The following is a 13,467-nucleotide window of genomic DNA, read 5'->3' as shown; positions in this document are numbered from 1 at the left end:
TTAGCAGAGGTCCTTTATCCCCCATTCTGGAAATGAGCATTTCCACTTGTGGTTCCTATCCAAAGTGTGAAATTCCTGCTGTGCCCTGGTTCTTGGGCAGCTACTGCCCATAATCAAAATTTCACAACACAAATATTGGAAAGAATTTTACACTTTTGCATCTATCAAATTAGAGCTTTATTCTCTCAGGTCACGCCTTCTTGTAAAATTGGTACTTGAAAATCTGTGGGGTTTGACCTGGGAAAATGCAGTTTCTGACTGCAGTCACTTGCAGATTACAACTGCAAATCAAATTTTCATTAAATTTTATACCAAATTCCCACGATAATCTGTTTAAGTCTTGATGTACTAAAATGAAATGTGAGAAATTAGCACAAAAGTTAGTATGCTGCGTCCTACGTGTATTAATGTATTGTAACAATTTTGCTGGCCTTCTGTTTTTTGTTTCAAGTAAGCAGTCATGAAAGCTTACTACTGTGTTAAACTGCCATTACCAAAAAAAAAAAAAAAAAAAATGTTCCAGGGGGTCAAAAGAGCCACAGTATTGATAGTGTTGCCACTAATACAGCCTCTAAAACAGATTTGTGTATATTTTCAGAAATTGTAGGATATTTAAAATGTAAACAGAGGCATTAACTGCTTGTTAATTGAAATGCGTATTTCTACACACTATAACATTTTTGTCTCCCCTGTATTAAACATATGGGTGCCCATAACATTTAAAATGCCTTTCAATATGAAAGTCAAGGCTAAAAATGTCTATAAAAAGTAGATTTCAAAATATCACAAGCACTAAATGGGCTTGCTAGAAATGCATGATTATGCTGAAAACTGTGTCACAAAAATGAACTGTTAACAAGCATTACTTTACCAGTAGTAGGATGACTGCCAATCTTTAATTAGCTAGAAAGCTATTCTTCCATCAATGGAGCATTGTGTCCTAAAGGCAATAATACTAGCTTTATGGTTTGGTGTTCGACAGTGAAGGGGTGGGGGTGAAATCCTTGGTAAATCTAATATGGAACAAATTTTCTCTACCTCTTTCCCCAAACATATTTGTTATCTTTAAATATTAAGTTTCTACCTCCAGTAGATCAGCTTATTTACCTCCAGTAAGTATCTAAGACTGTATTTCTAAATCTAATTTTCAAACACAATAGTTAATTAGTTCAGTAATGATTCTGAGTTTAATGTCCAAACATGATAGGTTAAGAGTACAATTCTATGCAAATTTTGACAGAAAAAAGTCCTACCAACTACCAGCATCCCAGTAAGACTTCTTTCTGTCAAAACATGCATAGGATTGCACCCTAAATCTCTTTGGCTGCACTCTGTGGGCACTTACCTGACAGTAAGTCTCACTGAACTCAATAAAGCTTATTTCTCAGTAGACATACATACAATTGCACTTTTAAACGTCTAAAACACAATACTAACTACTGAATCCGTATCTAAGGCATTTTTGTCAGAACAGTGAAACTTACATTGGACCATAAGAGCCCTGATGGATCAGACCAATAATGCAAGGAGATAGTAGTAGGCAGCATCATGACCAGGCTCCTCCATACCAAAATAGCTCAGTTCTGAGAACTGCAATGCCTGTTTCATCTGTCTCTACTATCTAATGCCCCACAACATGGGCGGGCAAAGGCTAGCTAGGAGGACTCAGTAAATTAAACCTGGGGTAGGGATGGGATAGGATTCCATTGAGCTCAGTTGAGAGTGGTTGCAATGCTAATGTTAGAATGTGGACCTGGAAAGGGTGGTGAAGTTTGGTAGCCTGTGCTATGGGAGCACCTGCCTTAAAAAGCATCCCTTGCTGATTGTGACTACGGAAATCACTGACTTCCCATCCTGTTTCACCTGGCATGGGCCCTTGGCTGAGCATTGGTGAAATTTGGAATGGCCATACTCATAATGTGACAGTTAGCCATCTCTCCCTTAAAAAGAGAGCTTCAGCTATCGGGCAGTATAAAAATGTAATAAATAAATAAATAAATAAATCCTATGCTTTCCCCCAGGAAGGCTGAGAAAGTGCTGAAAGACAACCTAAAGAAGATAGAGATGGGTAACTGTCAATATTATGAGGATAGCCACTCCAAATTTCACCAGTGCTCATGGGTACCCACAAGAAGGGGCAAGAAAGGGCAATTGATCCCCTGGGGCTGAGCCAGAGTCCTCAATTCCCAGCTTTCAATTTAACTACAACCATAACAACAACAGAGCTTTGGCTATGGGGCGGAATATAAAATAAATAAATAAATAAGTCTCTATGTCTTATAAAACCGAAGATATAAAGCAGAATGTGGAGCCACAATTCTGCCTATTTTGTGACAAACTAGCTGGCTCCCACTTTTTAGTGTTTTTTACCCAATCAATGAAGCTGTAGCAGGCATGACCAGAGCCAAAAATGGACTGAGTTATAGATGTAACTCTAACCTTTGTTCAGTAAATAAATGTGAGTCGAGGCATTCTCTTTCCCCCACTTGGCACTTCCCCCTCCATCTGCTTTGTAGTTGAGAGACAGAGCAGGAAGCACTAAAGAATATCAGTAAGACAAAGCAGGACTGGGAAGGGACCATGACCGAGGAAGACACCAGAGGCCTGGATTGAGAGGCATGGAAGTCTGCATTTGGTCTACAGGCCAGAGGTTCTCCACTTCTGCCTAAAGGAGAGCACAGTAAAGGAGCCATGACCAAAAAGGCCTTTTCTCTTGTAGCTTCTTGAACTACAATATGGTGGAGGACAGGAAATGTCTAACATTGATCTGAGTGTGTGGATATATGCCCACCTCCTTCCCTCAAATACAAAGTCTATGAGGAGAAATTGTCTTTAAGGTATCCTGTCCCACGATGTTTTAACATTTTAAAGGTGATGGCTTTGTATTCCCAACTCCATTGAATAAGGATATTCATAAAAGTTTGTCATTGTTACTACTGCAATATTTTGAAGCCCAGAATAAGGGTTTACAACACACAGCAAGGAAGTACATGTCCTGGGAGAGGGCTTGACAACATTTGGGCCTTGAGCCATGTCTGAGTTTGCCGAGTCACTAGCACCATATATGGTCTAAACATTCTTACTATATCTTTGCCTAACTGCATTCCTTTGATAGGAATGAAAGTAAACACCACAACTTGCATTCACAGCTATTTCAAAATGCTGTACAAAATACCATGTGAAAGTGCCTTAATTGATAAGACTGTGATCTTAAAGGTGTGTGAATTTATCAAGCACACAGAAATAAATTCCATTGAGGCTTTCTTCCAAGTAGTTGTGCATAGGATTGCAACTTGTAGATTTTTTTCTGAAAAAGAAACTGCAAATAGTTAAACTGCAAATATTTGACTAAAATAATCACAAAATGTTCTAAAATCATCACAGCACAAACACAATGCCTATGTATCAAACACAATGCCTTTCTGCAAATAGGATGTTGACAAAGTTTGAATAGAAAGTCTATAGCTAGAGAGGGTCCTTGGAGGCTTATGAAAAAGGGGACAGGGCTCTTGTATCTTTAACAGTTGCATAGAAAAGGGAATTTCATCAGGTGTCATTTGTATATATGGTGAACCTGGTGAAATTCCCTCTTCATCACAACAGTTAAAGCTGCAGGAGCTATACTAGAGTGACCAGACTTAAACAAGGGCAGGGCACCTGCAGCTTTAACTGTTGTGATGAAGAGGAAATTTCACTGGGTTCCCCATATAAACAAATAACACCTGCTGAAATTTCCATTTCAATACAACTGTTAAAGATACAGGAGCCCTGTCCTCCTTTTCAAATGGTAACCCAATTGGAGGCTGTTTTAAGAGGCAGGGCCCTTAAAAGTAGTCAAGAGGTACACTCAGTAGGTTAAGGGCAATGCAACAGGACTTGAAGGAGATTGAGTATTGTTGTAGCTGGAATCCCAAATTCCCCAAATTATCTCAATGTGCCAATCTCTTTTATCTGTAATAAACTGTAAATCCTGAATAAATTGATAGTGATTTGAGACAGCTGGTCATAGACATCTATCTTTTAGACAAAAGCTTACACAGCAGCATTGCAGGTATAGGATGCTGGATATTTCTGTGTCTATGACGAGGTGTGCAAGGAGTGGAAACAAATGTGTGTGTTATAAATAAGAAATGAAACACTCCCCCAGACATGGGTCTCCAATACACATATATTAATTACACACCAGAGAACAAAATCATAGTGAGTTCAAGCGCTTAATTCACAATTTGCATTTATTAAAAAAAATTCCATTGCTTTAACAATACAGTCATCCAACTGTGAAGTAACAGCAATTCAGATGTGCTCATTGACAGAAAATGTGGTTTCTTATGCCCCCATTGTACGTGTACGCCAAGTTTCACACCTTTGGTCTTTATTTTTCCCCCTTCTCTCTCCACCCTCCCACATATACACACATACACAATTAACGTGTCTGCTCTCACCTATATCCTTATGGGAAAAGTCACATTTCATCAGTCTCACTTGTACTGATTTAAATAACCTGGCAACCTTTGAATAGATTTAGTTTATCAATTCCAATTAAGAGTTGGCAAAGAAATCCAAAACACACCAGATTTTCTCCTGAGTAGGCAATGCTAACAATAAATAATTTCCAATATATTCCAAAGGGATGCCTTCCATCTTTCTAGAAGTATGTTCTTAATTATTAGTTTTCATACACAGGAATCAAACATTGTCAAATTGAGTATAACAGGAAGATCACTTATAATGGGAAAAGTCAGATGTACAGTGATGTCAAAATAATTTCCCCCCGTAAATTATTTTAGATGAAAAGGTAACTCACAAAGTACACTCCAGAATGAGCTCCTGTTTAAGCGATGACTCATATATACCTTTCACTTTGCATAGTAACCTCAGACTTTTGTGGAGGATTGGTGCAGAAATCAGACTACATCCATAATGAAGCATTTAAATTATTGTATATGTGCTACTCTGCATTAATACTATCACGTGGTATGATAACTACATTTTAATTTTTAATTTTTTTGGGTCAGTCTTTCACAAGTGCACAAGAGCGCACTTATGGCTGTCTGATATACGCTGTCTTGCCTGGTCAATTCCCACGTATGTTTCAGCTGTCAAAGGGAGCTGTAGTGGAGTAGGTAACACAGAAGGAAATTGACAAGATGAGAGCTGCATATAGACTAATATGTGCACAGATGAAAAAAAGGGCATGGGGGGATGGTATCTCCCCTTGGAAATATGATCCTCTCACTTTAAAGTGTTAAACTGACCCTTCTCAGTGTCATCTACCTTCTCAACACTTCCCTGAGTCTCCAGCTATTCCAGAAATGGGACTTAACTTCCTGTCCTGTTTTTGCTGCTTCCTTTTGGATCAGTTACTGCTGTAGTTAATGCACTTTCAGCCACCCTCCAAGGGTGTTTAAAAAAAAAAAACACTGTCGGGAATATTTGCGCAAATTTAAAGGATTGGAAGTAAATGGAGGGGAAATTTGTGCAAATTTAAGTAGTGGGAAGTACATGGGAGGGAAATTTGTGCACCTGCAGTAGATACTCCAAAAAAGCAGCAACAAAAAGGGGGAAAGCATTATTTCCCTTTCTGGATTGGTTCAAGAGTCAGGAAAATGTTGAATGGGAAGAGGACACTGAGAAATAGCAGTTCAACACTTAAAAGTGAGAGGATTACATTGCCTGGTAGAAGATATCCCCCTACCCCAATTTGGTGCACTTACTCCATTTGCCTCCCCCCCCCCATTTTGGTGTTTCTGAATTGCACTTCTGGGTTCCTCCTTTGTCTTAATATTATTTCTTCCTTAGTCCTTTGCAACTGTGTACAAATTAGCCAATATGAAGCTTCGTATTGTCAATTTCTTTGTATGTTATCTACTGCACTTGGGTCCTCCTGTTGACAGCTGCAACATACAAGATATTGACAAGACTACACATATCAGGCAGGTACCCTAGTGCACATGTGAAAGAATGCACACTCCCAAAGCACATGGGTGGGGGGAGGTGGGAAACTAGAGAGGTCGCAGTTGCAGTGGGGAGGGGGCTGGAGTGAGGAGACAAGATGGGGTTGGCCACAAAAGCGCCAGGGATACATGCCAGAGCCAGCTGGAAGACTGAGGGGGAAGGAGGGGGGAACAAACCACAGCGAGCCTGATCATCTGTTGGCTGTACAGTGGGTTTTTCTGCTAAGTATCAACTCACCATGGCTTATCTGCAGGGTGACTTAATGTATGAACCCTCTATGACTAAAACTGGATCCAACCCATTTGCTAGTTCAAGCAAGATGGCCAAAGGTGTCAAGATGAAAAAGCCAAGGATTTTATTTAAGTAAGGGTGGATCAGTCCAGCACACTGTGGCAATAAAGACTAAGTGCTGGATAAACCTGGGATGTCTGTCATCCTCTTATAGAACTAAGCTTTAATAGAACATTAGCCCTTAAAAAAAAAGTGAACTGTGCCAATGCAACTTCCGGTAGTGGCTAAATCACTGTAGTGCAGCACAGAGCCAAATGCAGCCCTCCTGAGGTCCCAATCCAGCTTTCCAGGGTTCCCCTGGCCTCACCCCTTTTCACTGAGCACCGATTGTTGGGTTGTTCCAGGATTTTGTGCTGTTTCCCCCTTTTCTAAAATGTTGAAAGGCATCGTTACTGGTAGAAAGAGCTTTTAGCTAAAATATGCTGGCATTTTTGGCCCTTCCTCTTTTGTCTTAGAACACGCTCCCTGAAAATCTCTTCAAAATGAAAATTGGCCCTTGGGCAGAAACAGGTTCAGCTCCCTTGATCTAGTGCCTACATTCCATAAAATAACAGCCAGCTATCTCCTAATTAAGAGCTGGTAAGAATAGACACATTATGAACTCAAAGACTGGAAAATACAGATCTGAGACTAAAGTTGAAAACCTTTACTCACTTACATGAGAGTAAGCCCCATGGACCTCAGTGGGATTTACTTCTGAGTAGACATGCATAGGATTGCACTGTAAATCAAACTCTGCCCCAAAATATATTTGGGGGTGGCTTTCACATACTGTCCTTTAAAAACAAGGCAAAAATAAATATCAATGCTTCAGGAAGAGGCTCAATCACTAGCTATCAACAGTAGAGTGACTGTATGAAAAGGAAGACAGGGCTCCTGTATCTTTAACAGCTGTATAGAAAATGGAATCTCAGCAAGTGTCATTTGTATGCATAAGGCACCTGGTGAAATTCCTCTTCATCCAACAATTAAAGATACAGGAGTCCTGCCCTCTTTTGTATCTGGTCAAGAGGGCAGAGCTCCTGTAGCTTTAACTGTTGTGATGAAGAGAAATTCACCAGGTGCTGCATGCACACAAATGACACCTGCTGAAATTCCCTTTTCAATACAACTGTTAAAGGTACAGGAGCCCTGCCCTCCTTTCCATATGGTCACCCTAATCAACAGGCTTTTAACTTCCACCCAGAACACACCCATGCCCTACAATACAATTCCATTTGTTCCAGCTCATTAGACAGGGACTTAAAAATCACATCAAACATTCTTTAAACCATGATATGCACCCAGTGAAGTGTAAAAAAGTGGTCAACAAGACCACGTTGGTATCTAAGAATAAGGCAGTACAGGGTTGAATGTTAAACAAAATAAGTGTGCGCAGGGAGGAGAGGAGCCAAACTGGGCGTGCGTTGCTGCTGCCCCAAACTCTATAGGTTGGTGTGTTTTTTGTTTTTTGTTTTGTCTCAGGGAGCAATCCTTTGCATCTTTAGAAAGATAGAAAAGAAAAACCCTACAACGCTCATGCTGGCTGAGGATACTAGGAATTGCAGGGTTTTTTTCTGTGTAAACATGCTTAGCATTGCACCCATAATTATTTCCAGAGAGGAGCCCTATTGCAGCAAAACAACAAAACAACGAAGTGTCTTTGCGACATCTGAAAGACTAATGAATTTAATATGACGTAAGCTTTCTTATGCCGGAATAAATTCGCTAGTCTTTCAGATGACACAAGGTTCTTCTTTGTAGACCTCCCAATTTCCATCATCAACTATAGTATAAACGGCAGTTCTGAGGCAACATCACCACGGCCAGGATTTTAATCTTTCTGCTTGCTTGGTCCCAAAATAGGACCCGGGAACTCCGCTATCAGTGAGGCGAGTACAGCCGAAGCGCAATTAACGGGGTCTTCTTTCCTTGCGACAGTTCAGAGATGGGCGGGGCAGGGAGAAGAGAATACGAAGAGAAGGCGTGACGTGCCCGTTGCGTGCTTCGATTCGGTAACGTCACGTGGAAGGAAAAGGACGCTTGTACGTAAGGAGCCTGGAAGTGACGTATGAAGGCCGAGCTATGAAGGGGTAATGGCGGCTGCGTGTCGGTGCTGTTGAACTCGCCACCGTCCTCATAGGTAAGAGGCCTAGTCGGTCGCCTTTCTTGTTCGTGTTAAGTGCGGGGTAAGGTATTTATCCTCAGTGCCCCATTTTATTCTGGCTCTGTTCGCGTGTGTCGTAGTAACGCCGCCGCCGGACTCGGCGAATCGTTCCGTAGTATGCAGTTTAGTGGAAGGGGGCGGGGGAGGCAGCAGAGATGGCGAGAACGCGTTTGCGAGTTCTCGTCCCTGCTGAGGTGATTTAGGGGCGGGGTCTGTGGTCCAGGGTGGGGAGAGGTGGGTCAGACGCGGGTGCGTGTGAATGTCCGCTTACTGCATACAGTGGCGGTCGTGAGCCCGGCTGAGAAGCGTTCCAAGGTTATGGTGGGATGGAAAATGGCGAAGGAGGCGATAACTAATGTAACTCTCTGTGTGTTGTCTGCTAGAGACGTATCAAAATGTTTGTTTTTTCCCGTTTGACCTGATGGATGTGGGGGTGTTACGTAAACTGTGAGAGGATTATGGACAAGGAGTGCTAGCTTGGAGAGGTTAGACTGGCGAGAGGAAAAGTGTACTGCAACAAGGGAGGAGGGGGATGGCGAGAGAGCAGGGGAAACTACCTGGAGGCGAGCCCCTGTCGGTTGTACCGCAAATGTAGTGTTACAGAGGGGGCGTGTCAAGTGCTGTTCCTGCCCCCCCCCCCGCTCCCGCGCCATTAAAGCAATTTAGGAGGGGGAAAGGGCAACCTTAACCTTGCAACTGGGTAGAGGCTTTTTTCATGGTCAGACTTTGTTTACAGCAGGCAGAGAAAGAAAATAAATGGGTGTTATGTCTTCTTGGTAATGATATTGTCTTCGGTGTTAAAATCAGCTCATTGTGAGGTTTGTAAACAAGTTGCTTTCCCAATTCCAGGTTACTTTCGCTTTTGGCAACTGTCACTGTTTGCAAATTCTAGAGTGACCTTTGTATTTAGAACACAACAGTAACTTGTGGCTGCTCCTTGCTCATAAGTAACAATGCGGTGCTTTGTAGATCATCTTTCCAGGCACGGCAGCAACTTTTCCTTGTTGGAATGGATTTGGTCTATACAACTTGGAAGATGAGGGGTGTATATGACCTTATACCCATAAATTACAAATGCTACCTGAACATCTGTATGCATATTCTCCTTGGATTAAGTAATTATTGAAGCTTCATGCCTATTATATCAGTGGGTGGTGTGTTTCTTAAGGTAGTTGTTACAAACATTAGATGAAGTGGTTTTGGTAAATGTATAGACATCTGTTACAAAGTTGGTTTTGAGTGGAATATTCTTCCCCGATGCTTAGGGTGACTATATGAAAAGGAGGACAGGGCTCTTGTATCTTTAATAGTGGCATAGAAAAAGGAATTTCAGCAGGTGCCATTGTATGCATGCAGCACCTGGTGAAATTCCCTCTTCATTGTAACAGTTAAAACTACAGGAGCCCTGACTAGCAGGACAAGATACAAAAGAGGGCAGGGTGCCTGCAGCTTTAACTGTTGTGATGATGAGGGAATTTCACCAGGTGCTGCATGCATACAAATGGCACCTGCTGAAATTCCCTTTTCAATACAGCTGTTAAAGATACAGAAACCCCATCCTCCTTTTCATATAGTCACCCTACCAATGCTGCTATTTGCAATGGAAACCCAAAGAGTATATTTTTTATGGTTCCTCCTAGTGGAACAGTAATAATCAATGGCATTAAGAGGGCATTGAGAACATGAGAGAAGCCATACTGAATCAGTCGAAAGGCATATCTATAGAATAGTCTGCATTCTATTCAGGCGTTCGCCAACCAGCTGCATGTGAGAAGCCCACAAGTAGGACATGAGTGCAATAGAGCCAGTGTGATGTAGTGTTGGACTGGGAGTCGGGAAATATGGGTTCTAGTTTCCATTTGACCATGGAAACCCACTGGGTGACTTTGGGCCAGTCACAGAATCTCAGCCCAACCTACGTCATAGGGTTGTTGTTGTGAGGATAAAATGGAGAGGTGGAGGATGTATGCCGCTTTGGAGGGAAAAAGGCAGGATATAAATGCAATATAAAAAATAAATAAAATAGCACCTTCCCACTGGATGCAATAAATCTTAAAGCTTGGTAGAAATACCTCCATGGGATTTATTTCTGAGTAGACGTGTATAGGATCGTGTTGTCAGTCACAGTAAACCAAAAAAGTCATACAATTCTGAGGGCATACTTTCCTCTTTAGATCAAAGTTACAATGGTCTTGACATGATGGAAAAATCTGGGAGAAAATGTGTTAATAGGTGATCTCATACCTTTATGTTGGCTGGAAAATATACATTCAGGTGTTGAAGTGATATGTAATCTTGATATAAGTAATTATCCCTTGGAGTGATTGGTTGTGGAGATGACAAGGAGAGAACCTGGATAGATTTGTATTGTTGACAAACAGCATTTTTGTGACTAACACTATAAAATTAAACCTATGAGTTCCTAGTAAGCCTATTAAGACTATTAATTTTTAGAGATTTTTTTTAAAAAATCAGGTTGTCCTTCAGATTCCCTAATTACAAAACATACAGGACTTTAGGCTTCAGTCCTATACACATTTATTTGGGATTAAACCTCATTGAACTCAATGGTACTTATTTCTGAGTAGAAATATACAGTTACACTGCTAAAGCCATCAACCAGCATTTTGAATTGTTTTTGGAAACAAACTGGTTGCCTTTATTAGAAGAATGTATTAGTATTTATTAGGCCCAATTAACACTTCCAGTTTATTGGACAAGTTTCTGAAGTATGTCAAAACCTTCCTTAAACTGGATGTTTCCCATATTCTTTAAGAAGTAAAAATACATTTCTTATTGAAGATCTATTTTTAAAATATTTGTCTGCAGTCTGTTCCAGTCTTAAGGTAATGGCAGAAATTCGTGCAGGGTCTAATCAGGTTAAAACATTGCCTTGGGTAGGATCTCAAGTTGCATAGATACATGCTGGGACAAGGAAGCAATTGAATTTTTTTTAAATCTAAAAAGTTGTCATTCTCGGGCACCATATTGAAATTTACCTAGCTTTACAGCACACTTTACAGAGAGATTCTACTGATATGAAAAACATTCTAAAAAATAAATAAATTGTACTTGGCTTGCTCTTTCTTCCACTAAACTCGTATAAAACAAGAATCATATGGCAGACTAGATGAAAAGATTTATAGTAGCATAAGCTTTCATAGACTAGAACCCACTACTTCAGATGCATGCAGTATTGTCATACTTTGGTGTACGTACAAATGGGTATAGAGTTGTACTCCATGGAGCCAAAATGTCATAAAAAGCTGTGGTATATGACAATCTTAAACAAATGTTCAAATGAAAGGAAATTATCACTATGGCCACTCATTAAGGAAGTAATTGGCAATAACACAATCTTCGTAGCTTTGTTATGCAAATTAAACCTATAGTGCAAGAAAAGCTGACTTTGATTGAGCTGTAAATAAGTAGAATCAAACGTGCGGTTTCACACTAGAAATTCCCTTTAGAACTTTTGTAATAGTTTTGAAGAATAATGATTTTCAGGTTAGCAGCAAAGTGTTAGGGGAGACTTAAATGTTCTCTCATTGCTTTCCGAATTATGGCATTTCAGATGACAATTTTTATCTGTAAAAATAAAAGGCTACAAGGCTGTAGCTTGTTGATTCCCTGAAGTGACTTTAGCTGGGAGCTCTAGGTGACAACAAACAGCGTTCAGACTTTCTCTTTCTTTTCTGATATGTCCTGTAGTAGGCTAGTCCTGAGCATAAGTCTGGTTTTATCAATTTGTTTCTTCTCTTCATTGGATCGTTATTGTAGTCTTAAGACTCCTATAAACCCTTCAGATGTGAGTCCCTGTCTGAGGAACTGAAATAAATATGGCTGTATCGGATTGACTCTAGACAATGGATCATGTTTTGTAACCAAATAAGAGTAGCATCTGGTGGTCTCTCTGGTGTAAAGTAGTGTTTTATATGACATTACATAGTGTGCTGTGGTGTCCAAAAAGTGAATGTGCTTTGTGGACTGGTCCATTTGATGGTAGAATGGAAGCTGTTGAAGCATTGGTAGAATATCATAAAGGTCTCCTTCCTGTGCATCCAGATGTCATAACTATGTCTTGAGTAGAGGGGAGGCTTTTGGTTATTGGAGCAGAGGAAGTATCCTTTTAAGTTAATCATGAATATGTTGACATACTAGTGTGGATCTGCAAACCTGATATGATTGTAGGTGAGAACAATGTCACAAAAGTGCAAGGCTAAATATTATATAGTATCAGGGACAATATTCCTGATAATTTGTGTATTAGCTTTGTGAAGAATGTTGTTGGAAGGAGTCTCTGGCCTGGTTCACGTGCCACCATGGTGCCATGTTTAAGCTATGGTATACTCTGGGCACCATTTGCCTAATTACCTGTCTGGTGTGGCTTGTTTGAGGTGGAAATAATCATCAAATAATCCAGCAACAGCCCATGCATTGTTTAAGCTGTGGTGATCATGCAAACTGGGTCTCTGTTGCATGGTTGTTAGGATAGTATTATGTGAGTGAGTGAAAATGAATTATAGTTTGCTCAGGAAATCTTGTGTGTCCCACAAACAATTGGGTTGCTGGTAGCATAGGACCTCAGATGAAGTTTATAAGCACTGCTAGTGTGCGAGTATTTCCCCAAACAACGAGACAGAAAGTTATGTGATCTGAGCATTTTTAGTTCTTTTTGGCAGTAAATAGAAGGCTTCTGATTGAGTCTTCTGGAGCAAGTCTGTGCCTCCACATTTATAACTTCATGAAGTTATGTAGCTTTTTTCTGGAATTCCTCTGAGTCTGAGGACATTGGCCTGTAAGACATGGTGGAGAGTTGTCTCTGAGCCTCTTGTATGTAAACCAATTAGTTAATAACAATAGCTCCTATTTGTCAGCCTGATTATGTCAAGAGATGGATGCTGCACCTGGCATTTATATTGTTCTCCTTTCGGAGTCAGGTGAAGATCTTTTTATTTTTACAGGCATTTTAGCACTGTAGCCTTATAGCTCTGCTGCTTTAAATCTGTATTTTAAATCTGTGTTGTTGCTAGGTTTTATTCCGGTTGTATTTTTATATTGTAGTTTTAAGTGTT

At 40.4% G+C, this 13,467-nt stretch overlaps 1 protein-coding gene across 3 annotated transcripts in view; it reads left to right on the top strand.

The window, feature by feature from the left end:
* Nucleotides 1-8,273: 8,273 nt before the first annotated feature.
* Nucleotides 8,274-13,467, top strand: part of TAX1BP1 (Tax1 binding protein 1) — a 49,311-nt gene continuing 44,117 nt past the window's right edge. For 2 of the 3 annotated variants that reach the window (XM_063128774.1, XM_063128782.1), the window contains exon 1: nt 8,274-8,368. The gene's annotated coding sequence lies outside the window, so the exon portion shown is untranslated. Of the gene's footprint in view, nt 8,369-8,396; nt 8,415-13,467 lie in introns of those variants that run through there. The other variant, XM_063128776.1, reaches the window with a different exon arrangement.

The sequence above is a fragment of the Elgaria multicarinata genome, chromosome 1 (genome assembly GCF_023053635.1).
Source record: "Elgaria multicarinata webbii isolate HBS135686 ecotype San Diego chromosome 1, rElgMul1.1.pri, whole genome shotgun sequence".
Lineage (NCBI taxonomy): Eukaryota > Metazoa > Chordata > Lepidosauria > Squamata > Anguidae > Elgaria > Elgaria multicarinata.
This window is presented reverse-complemented; position numbering and strand designations above follow the sequence as displayed.